At 38.3% G+C, this 13,294-nt stretch overlaps 1 protein-coding gene across 2 annotated transcripts in view; it reads left to right on the top strand.

Moving 5' to 3' along the window:
* Positions 1 to 13,294, top strand: part of PDZRN4 (PDZ domain containing ring finger 4) — a 258,102-nt gene that overhangs the window by 47,361 nt on the left and 197,447 nt on the right. The gene's annotated exons all lie outside the window — the stretch shown is intronic.

Raw genomic sequence — 13,294 nt, 5'->3', positions numbered from 1 at the left:
CTTTACTTACAGCTATTTGCTTTTTCCCCAAATCTTACTGAGCTGCTCAAACATTATTCCCTATAACAATGCAGTAATAAATCTGCAGGCTTCTTCAGCACTTGCCAAGTGAAAATCTCATTTTATTGGAATGAAATAACAAAAGGTCCTGAAGTGGCAGGTCATTATTTTCTGCTGGCGCAGTTTGGGAGGCAAGCACACAGGACGCAGGGGCTTTCTTCAGCAATGCAAAATAAACCTGTCAGTTCTTACTCTGGTGAACAGCCCCATCTTGCAAGCTTTAGGCTCGCTGCTTTAGGCCGGGAGACATGGAGGGACCGCAGTGCTGGACTGTGGCTGGGGAGTGTCCCCATGGGGTCCCATGCCTCCTACTGAAATGGCCTTTTCTCTACACTGGCCTGACCTGCAAAGGGCGCCTGGTGGCCATGGAGGGCCGTGCTGGCCAGGGCAAGGGGAGGGAGGCGAGCTGAGGTGCTGCGTGGCCAAAATGCCCCTACTCTTCAGGGCCCCTCAGGCAAGAGCTGTCAGAGTCCTCCGCTCACCCTGCATATGCTTGGGTTGAATAAGGGCTCGTGCTGGGCTTCATGTAGCCTCTGTGACGGCATTTGGCAAGCAAATAGCTGAGCTGTGCTTTAAGACTTTCTGCAGCTCGGTCCCACGCTTTGTCGGTGTTCATCACCGTTTCTTTCATTACTGTCCAAATCTGTAGCTTAATTCCCTATTGCAGTATTTCTAGTTTAGTCTTGACTTTGTTTTCCCCCGTGTGCATGAATCAATGGCTTTGTAGAGGCTCTGAGGCTCTTGCTACAGTCATCTTAAAGCTTGAATGTTTATCCTTGTTACAACTAGATAAATTTTTAGTCATGAGTGAGCTGAGCGATACGCCTGTGTCCCCCACATATGTGCTAAGTCCTATATGTGGGTTTAATGCTGCTCCCCTATCAGCTCCAGCATAACCTTTTGTTGCTGATAGTTTTTAAAAGATTTAAGTGTAAATCTGCCTCTTGGCAATTGTCCAGGCCCCTGGGAAAGCCTTTTGAAAACAGCATATTCAGGAACGTGTCTTCGTCTTATCCTCTCTCATACTTGACTTCCCAGCTGTAACTTTTGCCTGTGTTATCTTTTGAAGTATTTGAACCTGATTGTTCTGTAAAATTGTGGTTTTGGGAGTTTGTTTTTTCGTTTTTTCTTCCTTTATCACCAAGATGATTCATACAGGTGGATATGCAAACAAGACCTGACTGAGTATAAACTAACACTTACTACTGCTTTATTTAATAGGAATTTTTAAGGATCAGTGGCTATTTGTAATAGAAGCTTCTTTCTTTTTCTTTCTTTCTTTCTTTCTTTCTTTTTTTTTTTTTAAGGAAGTAATATATAATGGGGGTTTGCTCACAGAAAAACTAGTTTTAGCATAATTAAACTTACTTAGAATTTTAACTTACTATAATTAAACTTTATCTATTTTTTTCATCTAAAATGTTTTTGCAATTAATAGCCTTGACCTCTACATACCAGCAGGTTAAGGGAAGGGGAAGAGTGCCATTACCAATATTAAGGAATTAAAAAGAAGCACAGATCCTCCTGAAGGAGGAACAGAGTAACTTCTGTGCTTGCTTGTTTTGAAACCCACGGAGGAACACAGGCTGAAGCTCGCGAGGTCGGGGAACTTGTGCGGTCACTGGGTATTTCAGCTGCAGCAGAGGCTGGCACCGCTCCATTTGCAGAAAGATTTTACAGATGTGAACCGTGCAGGACTGTTGTTTTAGGCAGCCAGCGTGAAATGGGAAATGACCTGGATGAGGCAGGCTGTTAACAAAGAAAGTTGCGAGTTAGTCTCACCTCTCGGTGATGGCTAAAGGCACGTCCTTCAGAAAGTTAGCCTTATATTGTTCAGGTTTAGCACATCATCACATCTGGAGTCTACATACGATAGGGCGGAGTCCGTGCTAAAAGCCTTTGAAGGCTGCCGCAAGTGTAACTTGAGGCTGGCTGAGGGAAGCTGGATGATGTCATAGCGTTGCGTTAATGGATGGAGAAGTCTTTCTGCAGGCTGAGGTATTGCTGTCAAGTGGATGACTTTTTAATGACATGTCTGCATGTATTGTATTTTACTCATAGTATAGTGAAAGTTGCACTATGATACTGCTAGTCTTTGGCTGTCTAGGCTTGACATAACTGTTTTACAGACTCTGAAAATATTGTTGCGTGTGTGTGTATAAATGCTTCAGAATGGAAGAGGGAAAATGCAATTTTTATGTGTAGCAATTTATATAATATGGATTAAAACAAGGACAGGTCCAATCAATATAAAAATGTCAGGTGTTAGTGATTAATTTTTATTTTATACTGTCAAGTACGTAGAGGTGCTTGAGGTAATTTGTGTTAACGAATGCAACATGCACTTTTTTGCCCACAGGAGTGGGCTATAACACACTTGATGTGCAATAATTAGCTAAAAGTGCTGACATCTGGAACACGGTTTCTTTCTGACAGAAAGATAAAGCATAACCAAAACAAAGAGACTGTGTTCCTGCAAGATAGGTGTATGTCTCTGGTAGGGTGAAAGAATTTTGAGAAACTCAGCAGAAGTAATTAATATAGCATAGCACAGTCCTCTGCAAGGTGATTTATATCATGTCAGAGGTAACCCGAAGCTGGATTACATGCTAATGTTCATTGGGTAATGGGCAGGAAGTGTTTATATGTCACAGTTTAAATGCAAAACATGTGTTTTATACTTGGGCAATTTCTGTGAATATTTTGAAGCATTTGTTTTAAATCATGTTGAAGTAAAAATGTAGTTCTGCTATAGGCTTTTTCACTGTTCTGCATTTTCATCTTAAATGGTGTATCTTCCTTTGCGACCAATTTATAGCAGTATCTTTAGAAGACCTACTGAGCTGGTAGAATCTTTCTTCAGTAGCATTTGGAGTGCAGTACAGGTAGTCCTCCTTTCCTCTGCTCATCAGTGTTCTCCTAATAAGAAAAGCTACTAGTAACGAGAGCGGCAAGGCCATAAAAGTGATGATCTTGTGTATAAAGCAGTGTCACTTGCTATAATTTATAGATTGTAGGACTGGATTTGCAGGCCTGGTACAGTGTCTTGTGCGATCCATTTGCATTCTCTCAGGTTGCAGCATTTAAGCTGATCCAGCTGAATGGTTTTAATATCCATTTTGTTTGCTTTTTTTCCCCTACAGGAAAGAGGTGATCTAAATTAAAAGCTAAAATTCCCATTTAAGATATATTCTGACTAAAAGTTCAGAATACTCACTTGTAAAATAGGAAGGCTAGCTAAGTAGTTTCCTGTCAAGCAGGTAGCATAAGTTTTATGACTTTTGATCCTTTAATTCAAGGTAAACTGGGTATGTCCTACTCCACCCACATAAATTAAATGGAATTTTAAAAAGTAACTTCAACACTCAGCCACACTTTCTTTATTCCAGCCTTTTGGGTGCCTCAAGACTTCAGTAACTGCTGTTCTGGAAAACCTCACATACTATTTTCTCCTGCTGTAAGGCTTCACTTGACTGAAGTGCATCTGTCTGATCGGTAGCCGTGTGCCCCTGTTGGTTTTTTGTTGCTGGGCCTCTGTTCCTGAATTTAATTCATCTCCTGAGATATAAGGCCCCACAAGGTCAGGATCTGCTCACCATGATGGCAGCCGCCAGAACTTGGCTTATTATAAAAACTGTTACCTCTAATGTGCATTTTTAGAATAATGGCAGTCAATTACAGTTATGTCTTGTTAAATAGCTTGAGGAAATGTATCCTGTGTGGCTTTAACTCAGAAGCCTTACTGATAAGGTTTCTCTTTTATGAGCACTACAGAAGTACATTGTGAAGACAGCAGTGAATTAAACATTTTTAGTTTACAATTTACTTTTATTTGACATTCATTTTTATTAACTTGTTTTCTGCACTTCAGGAAAGAGTGTTGTGGTCCAAATGCATTATGAGCCACTTTAAACACTATTGTTTGTCCGAAATCCTTATGTAGTCTGAATTCATCAATGTCCTTAATCTTTTCTTGGCTGAGGGTTTTTTTCTTCCTTTACACATTCTCAGATGAGAGCAGCTCTTAATTCTTCGAAGTGATTGGAGCCCATCTTGGCAAATTTCTTCCAACTGTATGAAAGAAATAACACATTTGCATCTTTTGTATCTTGTGGGATTTTATCCCCATCAAGGGGGCCTGTATGTCACCATAGTTTCATGTCTCTGATGTTCAAAGGAACATGCAGTTAATCAAATCCCAGACTTCTGACTTAGATCAACTCTGTTTGATTACCATCAGTATTCATGGTTATATCATTCCAGTGGCATGGTGCTTCCTACAGCTATTGCATATTTTCCCAATATGCAGGAACCACAGTGCCAGGGGAGGTCAGCAGATGAGCTTTCACTAGCTTTCCCCAAATCAGAAAGCAAATGAGGGAAAGTATTTCTTGCTGGAATTGGAACTGAGAGAGTTGAATAAAATAGTGATAACTGTTTTAACTTTTGCAAGAGCAAGCTGAATGAAATGTATACTATTTTATCAGCTAATTATGGGGTTTAATAGCTTTTATCAAGACAATTGTGGGTATGATTTTGTAGATCTAGGTGAAGTGATTTAAGAAGCTGGTGCCCCCTTGGGCAGTGAATGTTGTGGCCCCACAGCTGGGATGCTGGAACTGCACTTAGCTGCCAGGATAGATTAAAGAGGCAGATGCCAGCATATTCTGTTATCTCCTAGGTATTACAGAAGGTTCTTGGAATTTTACACAGTTTTTAGAATTCTAACGTGAACATTTTTAAAAAGTATTGCTGAGCTTTAAAAATACAGTACTCCAATAAGCAGACACAGAGGTAGATGTATTTATTCTGATTCAAAATGTGTTCCTTGTGTTTGCAATATTGTAGGCCAGCATACACACATACTGTTTTTTCTCTCATGAATGTTTTCCTCTTTCAGAGCAATGGTTTTGTGCTCTGGAACTTCTGATTCAGTCATTTTGTTTTTCTTAATTTATGTCTAACATGTCATTCCACATATGCATAACAAGACATCTGAAATTCCTGGAGTGAGGGGAGGGTTAAGCTATGGCTCACATAAACAAACATGCTGCCTCTTCAGTCTCACGGCCATAAGTCATTTTGCCAGTTGTCTTATCTACCATCTGAACTCACTTGCTCTTCATAGCGTACATTGCCTGAACAAGGGCTGGTATTCATGACCAGAAATTGAAGCTGACAGAATTTGTAAGGAAGCACAAACCAGGATAAGTCAGTGTAATTTGCTGTATTTGACAATACTGCATTTGGAAGACGTATTTTGCAGCGTGATGATTTGGATGATAAATGACTGTTTGCTGCATTGTACTGCATAATCTTGATGAACAGACACATCACTGGGAATTTGCATCCTCAGGGCAAACTATGCTAAGGAGAACAAAGTTGCTGAATGAATGTGCTCCAGACAGTCAAGTCTTTTCATAAGTAACTTGAAGGAGTACTAAAACTGCTGACAAAAACAAAGTGATAAAGTAACTGCTGTGTCTCAGTGTTTGCATTGGATGGGTGTGTCTAGAAGAGTTATTTCCAAAATTGTCTGAAGGTGGGATTAATTACTGCTGTTATACTAACTGATCTCATCATGGAAAAGCTAATGATATGCATTCACAGCCAAGTCACTTGGAGTCATTACTGCAAACAGGAGATAACTTATATTAGAAGCTGCAATGAATAATGGTACAGTACTGTTGGAACCTAGCAATAGTCCGTCTGTGTGTGGGTATTTTTTTTGTTTTTTGTGGGTTGTGGGGTTGTGTGTATGTGGTTTTTGTTTTTGTGTTTGTTTGTTTTCTTTCCCCCCTCCTTTTAATAGTGAGACATACTTGCTGTAAGGTCACTTTTATTGGCAAGTATTAGCAAACAGTTTGTTCAGTCCATCACAACTTTTTAAAATTATTATTTTTATTAATATTACCAGGGTTGTTGTAATTCTGGTATAGCTAAGGAACACTTGTAAAAGTATCTGGGTTAATGTTTTCAGCATACACCCATTGATCCTTGTCCATTTAGAAAAATCAGCTTCATTTATCAGCTGAACTGCTCAGTGTTAAGCTGGACAAATTTTCCTTCAAGCTCAAAGCTCCGCAATAACTTGAAAGTGGAAAATTTTCTGCCCATGCTGAGAAAATCAGTTACTAGGTCTTTTGGAGGAGATTGAGGATGCGCTCCTCAGGGTAACAGAGGGAATATATCTGTTGCTGTGGCTGCCAGCTCTGAAGGTTAATCAGGTATGGCTCAAAGCTGCTCAAGATCAGTCTGTGTTGCCCACATGATGCTTTCTTGAGCACAGCAGGTTTTTTTTCTGTTGTTATAAAGTATATTGAAAATATTTTTTGCATCTAGATAAAACAATAGAAAAAATGTTAATTGTATGACAGCTTTTTTCTTGTCTTCTGATTTAGTAAAAGTGTAAGAATTTTAACTAGAAATTTTACAGGTTCCCCCCCAAATCTCTTAATGGTTAGGCTTTTGAATCACAGGGCCAAAACCCTGACTGCAGCAACACTTTTTTTGCAACGCCTCCAGCAACACTTCAGAGTGGGCAGCCCACAAAAAAATCTACTCCCTGCTTGTGGCTGGACAGGTATTCGTTGAACCTCTACTTCTTTGGCTCATTAGAATACTGAGTACTTTCTCCCTTTTAAAAAAAAGAAAGACCCTGGATCTATCATGTCAACTTTAATTTTTACTAGAAGAAAACATTAATAGAGAAAGCCAATGTTTTTTTTTTTTTCCTGTAGGAAATACTGGGACATACAAAACTTTATTAATGTTAGCACTTTCAGGGATAATAAATATATTAACACTTCTTCATTGTCAATAACAAAACATACCTGCTCAGGCATATCGCAGCCTGTGAGCCCCAGAGGGCCCTTTCTGGGAGGATTCAGTATATTAAGTGTGGATAGACTAATACTGGTAGCCACTATTTTTTCCATTAAATGCATATGTCTGCTTTCTCTTTGCTTCCTTCATATTTCATTGGGATAAAGACCAAAAATGATATTAACTTCAGGAAGCTTTAAGAAAAAAAATACTCTATTGGAAACATGCACTTTAAAAACATCTTCATTGCTGTGTCATATATGCCCACTTCATGTGAATGAATACATTGAAACAAGATTTCCCACTTACATACAGATTTCTTTAACAGATACCTGTCTGAGTTAATTATTGAAATGTCTGGAAGCTGACTGAGCACAGCTTTAGCATAGTTTCTCATGATAATGCGAAGTTGTTTCCACCACGTTTTGCCCTTTTTTCTTTCTTTGTATGTTTTCTGCATGCAGCAATTGCTGAACTTCAGAGTAGTCTGTTCCCTTCTGTAAGAAAAATCTGTAATAGTTCTGGAAGTTGGGAATATTTTTCTTCTCTATTAAGGTTGTTTGCCTCTGATTTGATCCCCCCCCCACTAGCTAACAGACTGAACTGGAGAAAAAAATACGTGCTTACATACTACAGAACAGAGGGATAGCTCTTACTAGTTAGTATTATCATAGGTTATTGGAATCAAAGTTTTAAACAGCGCCGTATTGTGCTGGGTGCTGTGCAAAGGCAGAGCAAAAAGATATTTGAAATGCAAGCTATGGTTGAAACTCTAAGCCAAGATACAGAAAAATGTTGGAGCACAATGAAATGTCATCAACGTAGGCAATAGTCATCTTAACAGTCAAAATTCTGTGGGAAAAAAAATTTTTGCTCTACTGTGGCAAAGGAAAGTTTTAAAGAAGGAGTTAAAGAAAAACCCAGTGGTGGTGGGGTTGGGGAAACTCTTCCAATGTACAGAAAGAGAAGAGAAAGCACCATGGTACCTATACAGAATTATAACAAGCAGGGAAAGGAGACTGCTGTCATGGTTAGTTAGGAACCTCTTGTTTGATGCAAAACAAATAACAAATAATGAGTTTTTGCTGAAAAGAGACCAGCTGTATGTTGGTGGTTTATGCAAAATGTCTTTGCAAGATTTGGATATCCTCTGCATTTGCATTGATACAGTGAAAACTTGGGAGTGAATGGGAATGGAAGAGAAAAAGGAGACATAGATGATCTCTTTTCTCATCTCTCAGAAAAAAAAAAAAAACTAAAATTATATTACATGGGAAAAGTAGAGAAAGAGGAAAGGCACTTAGTATATGTGCTATAAACAGAAGGCTGGAAGGGGAAGAATGTAGGTGAGAGAGTGAGTGCCTTGGCTTTTGTCTGAAGGGAGCGACAGCGAGGCCAAGGCCCTGTAGGTAGGAAAGAGGGAGTCTGTGCTAGTTTTGGCGTGTGCTTGTTGACACTTTCAGAGTTGCAAGAGGGACACTTGCAAACTGGATTTGAGAAAACAGTAGGTTTGTGTTTATACTTTCAATCTTAAAGTCCAAAAGGTGTGAAAAGGTTTTTCAAAACTTTGCAGCTTCAGAACCAAGACTTCCTATTTATAAATGAAGATATGCCTAGTAAAGATTAGGGTTCCTTCTTTCTAAGCTGTTTTATCACCAACAGGTTCCACCTCCTGTCCCCACTTCACAGACATGCACAGATTTTTGATTACCTTGCAACTCCTTACAGGTATATAACTTACGGCTCTCTTATTTTCCTGTTGTCTATCTTTCATCACCTGATGATGTAACATTACATCTTCAACTGATTGCAACTTGCAAGAATCATTGCCAGAATCTTAAGTTGCTCCTTCCAGGTCTGATCTGTTAAAACTATTTCTCTTAGCTCCTTGGATTTGTGTGACTAGAATATAATTTGTGATGTTTAACATTCACCTGTCCCATAAAGACTCTCCAGTGTCATCTGTTGGTTGAATAGATATTTCTTTCTGTTCTCCAGTCAAGATAGTGATTGAGATTGTTTTAAGTCAGAGACCTGCTCCCAAACAGCATGAGTTTTTGTTCTAAAAAGTACCCACTTATGTCATGACTAGGTTTACATACAGGGGTGCTGAAGCAATTCATGAGGTCAGGCTGTCTCTTAGCACCGTTAGATATGAATCTGGAAATGAGCTGAAAGAAGGAGGAATGCACTTCTAACAGGAGAAAATAAATGCAAATTAAACAAAATCTTTGAGATGTTATCTTCTGCTCACATATGATACAATTAGTAGTCTATTTGAGCTCCTAGTTACTCTGCAGAATAATTGCTTTTACTTGTTGGTGAGAAGTGTGAATTACTAGTCATGTGATCAAATTATCTCTTTTTTCTTCCCCTCCCCCTGAGCTACAGTTCCCATGCTTAAGGTATGAGTGCTTGTGATAAAAGATACAGTCCTGCCCTGTCCTTCTTGTTAATACTTGGGAAATATGTTTGTCGTCTTTTAAGCAGAAATAAAATTGATATTATATTTACAGAATTCTTTTTTTACTAGCCAACACTAAACATATAGTAATATTAAATAAGTACCTACTGTACAACAAAACTTTTCAACGGCCTTAATCCCTTTTAGATGAACTGGGGACCCTCGTTGCTTGACTCGCATTGCATTCATTACTTGCATGCTGTGTGTGAGCAGGAGCGTATAGGGGTGGTCTCCATAAAACACACATGTGATGATGCAGTACACTCACTGACGAGCGCCCTGCCATTTTTAAACGGGTGCAGGTCACTCAGTTGTGTTGGCTGCCCTCAGAGATATGTGGAAGTGAAGTACTTAAACTTTGTTTTTTTTAGTGAGAACTAATAGCCCTGTGGGACTTTTTGGTTCTGCTGGAACCAGCCATTAGGGTGAACTGTGCTGCACACGTGGCTTGGCTCCTGCTGTATCACCCCAGGTCGCAGTGAGATCTTCACCCCTATTTTTCTCAGAATAAACATGTTGGCAGTAAGGAATTAACTGGAATTCATTCAGAGATACTAATGTTTTGCACATTGTTTCATTCAAGCCTAGCATTTTATTTTGGAGGAAAAAAAAATCTAAGGATTAATTTGAACATTTCTATGAATAAAGCAGAAATATAATTTTGTCACCCAAACTTGAACCAGATCAAGTATGATTCTATAATAAGCCATAATGGTTTCAAGAATTTTCCTTTCAATTTGAAAGAACTTAAAGTATTGTCAAGAGAATAATTACTTGTCAAAAATAAAGACAAAAGGCGCTCTAACTAAAAGATAATAGAGGGGAAAAATACTCTCTTGATCTGTTTACTTTATTTGCCAATGCTTCTCATGTCATCTGTTTCACCATTTCTCCTGGAGTCAGACAGCTTCCTCTACTGTTTGTAAAATAAACATTTCTGCTTCCTATTGATCTGTGAAAGATCTATGCAGTCACATTTTTTTAAAACAATAACAAGAAGACTAAAAGGCAGAAGCATCATCTGAAGGCACTCCTGATACAGAAGCCCCTGAAGAGTCCTCCTTGGTTACAAATTTTTAAAGACAAAAATAACATGTATTCTAAGGCTTGTTTCACAAACACAAGATCAGAACTATACATTTTTCTTAAATGTTTTTGTCCCTTAAATGTCCCTTTTACCTTCAAGTGGCTCTTATCCCAGATCCCTTTCTACAGCATTTTCAGGAGATCCTCAGCTTTCCCTACTTTATTTTACACTGTTATCACACAGCTACAGGATTGTCACACTTGTAAGCATTCCCATGCCTCTTCCTCATTTTTTTTCTTTTTAATTTTCTCCATTCTTTATGAAATTTGTACCAAATAATCTATTTTTGTTTGATATTAATGTCTCTTTATACTTCCAGTTGAAATAGAGTGGTCTATTTTGAGTTTGAGACAGGATTTTTGAATACTTTTCTTAAAAGCTGAGTCAGTGTCTTGCTTCTATCCATTCTAGAGTTCCCTTTTTCTTACGGTGTTTGCTGTCCTGAGTCTCAAACATACTTTGAAGATAATGTTATGGAACTGGAAGCCCAGCATTTATAATCTTTTGTTCACTCTCATTGTTCTTCTCTGCTTGAAAACATTTTCCTTCAGCCTATGCAGCTCCCTGAATAGTGACTTGGCATCTCCTAGCGAAGTTTTGTTGCTTCAGTAACTTCATTCATTTGCAATCCTTCTCAGTTTTGTTAAATGAGGTTAGTAATTTTTACCTTTGTTTTCTTTGTGTATGTTTTTCTTTATTTTTAAATATCTTTCACAGTAACCTGGTTTGTATTAATCACTTGGCTTGTCTGGTTAAACATTAGTCATTTAGAAACTGTTCCAGTAGCTTTAGTCTAAATTACAACTTTAAAAGAAGGATGAAGGAAGAAATATGCTCCTTCCTGAAATGCATTTTTCTTTGGATATTCTGAAAAGCATATTTTTGAGCACTTGGATATGGAATTATATACTACCTTCATTAATTTATTCTGTTTCTACCCTAATCTGGCAGGTAGATTCTGGGTGGTCTGGGTTTAAAAATCACTTTTGTCTCTGAGCACAAGTGCCAGAAGTCATTATATTCAGGAGCATAGGTTAGACCCAGGTTCATGGGTGAAAACTGCATAGCCAGTTTAATAGTTTTCTCTTGTCATTTTAGTTTGGACTGAATACTTATAGCTCAAATGTCAGTTCAACCAGAACAGGACAGGAATTGCTACTTGAAATTGCATAAGTTTTCTGGAGTGGCTTAACCTTTGTAAGCTTCAGAGAACAAGTCCCATAGTGAGTTGTTAGAGCTTTAGCTGGAAACCTCTGTTTCATGGTACACTGGCTGGATTTTATCAGAAAGGCTTATTTGTTTTATGTTCGTTTGTATATACATGTGTCTTCAAACTTAATTAACTTGCACCTCATTATGAGAACAAAAGAACAAAATGCAATTTTCCTAGATATCATCAAAATCTAATAACTCTTGCAGCAAATGAAAGATGGTTACTCAAAAGGCTTTAATCCATAGTTTTTGCTATAACTTGTTTTAGCTTCATGATGTAAATCTAAGCTGGTCTTTTCCTTCCACTGTGCTGGCACTTGTCTGTATTTTGCTTGTATTTAATGAATTTAGCAATTTAGAAATGCCTTTTGTCTCTTTCCTTGAAAACCTTTTATTCTACTACTCCCAGGAAGCAGAATTGACACTATTAACTTTGATTCTACAATAATGTATGGGTTCAGAGATTCAAGTTCCCATTTTCTTTCTTTATATCCACCAGATCTTATTTTACATACTTTGAAGATAAAAGATTTATATTCACAAATGATAATCTCAGTAATTTTCAGAATGAAGATAGATAAGTACATGATGATGGATACTGTGATTAAACTTGCGCTCTCTTGCTCTATTAATATATTGAATATTGTATTCAATGGAAACTTGTTCATTGTTTATTGCTTGCTATTAGTGAAATATGCACATTGGATATTAAACCTTTTGAGAAGGAAGATAATTAAGAAGAAACACTGGAGCAGCATTAAAGTGTATTTAAAAGACAAAACAAAAAAACCCTTTTCTCCTGCCTAAAGGTATATGTGTATTTTAAGGAGTTAGGGTGTTTTGGAGTTTGTGTGTATATTGTTTATTGGTATAATGTGTTATAGGTGCTGGCAGAGAAGTCCTAACAGTGTGTGCCAAGATCTCTAATATCAGCGCAGATGCCACTGTGAGGCTACACAGCATCGCGCGTGTAAAGGCGAGCTTTTGGCGGGGGGCTGTATCTCTAGCAGTACTAAAGCAGCATCTCCACACACGTGGGGACCTACTGGAGCCCCAGCAAGATCCATTCCGTGATTTCACTTACCTAGATGGCCTGAAGCCCTCTGCCGTTCATCTGCTCTCAGGACGACTGCCACATCCAGCATACGGTCTGTGGATAATGTGGAATGAGGGAAGTGTGTAGTGAAGGAAGTCTTTGCTTTAATTTGGAGAACACAAGCCCTTTATTGCAGACTAGGATGGAGTGCCTCCAGGGAGTTAGCTCCTCCTCGCTCCTAACCAAGAAGGTTGCACTCAGGCTTGGGGAATGTGTGCATTTCTTCAGTAAAACGTGAGGACTTTTTTCTTTAAACCACACTATGGTATTTTAATTAAGGTATTTATACTCAAAGTAGTGAAATCTTCATTCAATTATTGCATAGGCAGTCATAATAGATTCTCTTCAAATAGTTATGTAGTGTGAACCTATACGTCATTTACATTTGCCTAAGATGTAATTTTTAGGGGTGTATTGGGATCTGTGTTCTACAAAGTCGTCTTTTTCCAAAAACAAACAAACAAACAAAAAACTCAACAACCTAGTACTATGTGTGTTTGGAATTAAGTTTTTCCCACTTTCAGGGTTTTTTGGAGGTGAGGAGGTAAGA

Source organism: Apteryx mantelli, chromosome 1 (genome assembly GCF_036417845.1).
Source record: "Apteryx mantelli isolate bAptMan1 chromosome 1, bAptMan1.hap1, whole genome shotgun sequence".
Lineage (NCBI taxonomy): Eukaryota > Metazoa > Chordata > Aves > Apterygiformes > Apterygidae > Apteryx > Apteryx mantelli.
The sequence above is the reverse complement of the archived record's forward strand: the minus strand, read 5'-3'. Positions and strand labels throughout refer to the sequence as shown.